The 344-nt window shown below is 48.8% G+C and overlaps 1 protein-coding gene across 1 annotated transcript in view; it reads left to right on the plus strand.

The window, feature by feature from the left end:
* DET1 (DET1, COP1 ubiquitin ligase partner) overlaps window positions 1-344 on the plus strand; it is a 52,216-nt gene that overhangs the window by 12,594 nt on the left and 39,278 nt on the right. The window lies entirely within an intron of this gene.

Here is a 344-nt window from a genome sequence, read left to right on the forward strand (position 1 = left end):
AAAAAGTGCTAAAAACCCGGCTGCTGGTATTACCCAGAAAATCCACCAGATGGCGCTGCCGCCTTACACTTTCCGCGAACCAGATAAAAGTGCTAGAAACCCGGCTGCTGGTATTACCCAGAAAATCCACCAGATGGCGCTGCCGCCTTACACTTTCGGAAAACTAGCTAAAAGAGCTTAAAACCTGGCCGCTGGTCTTACAGAAAATCCACCAGATGGCGCTGCCGCCTTACACTTTCGGAAAACCAGCTAAAAGTGCTTAAAACCTGCCCGCTGGTATTACAGAAAATCCACCAGATGGCGCTGCCGCCTTACACTTTCGGAAAACTAGCTAAAAGTGCTTA

This window comes from Pteropus vampyrus, unplaced genomic scaffold (assembly GCF_000151845.1).
Source record: "Pteropus vampyrus isolate Shadow unplaced genomic scaffold, Pvam_2.0 Scaffold368, whole genome shotgun sequence".
Lineage (NCBI taxonomy): Eukaryota > Metazoa > Chordata > Mammalia > Chiroptera > Pteropodidae > Pteropus > Pteropus vampyrus.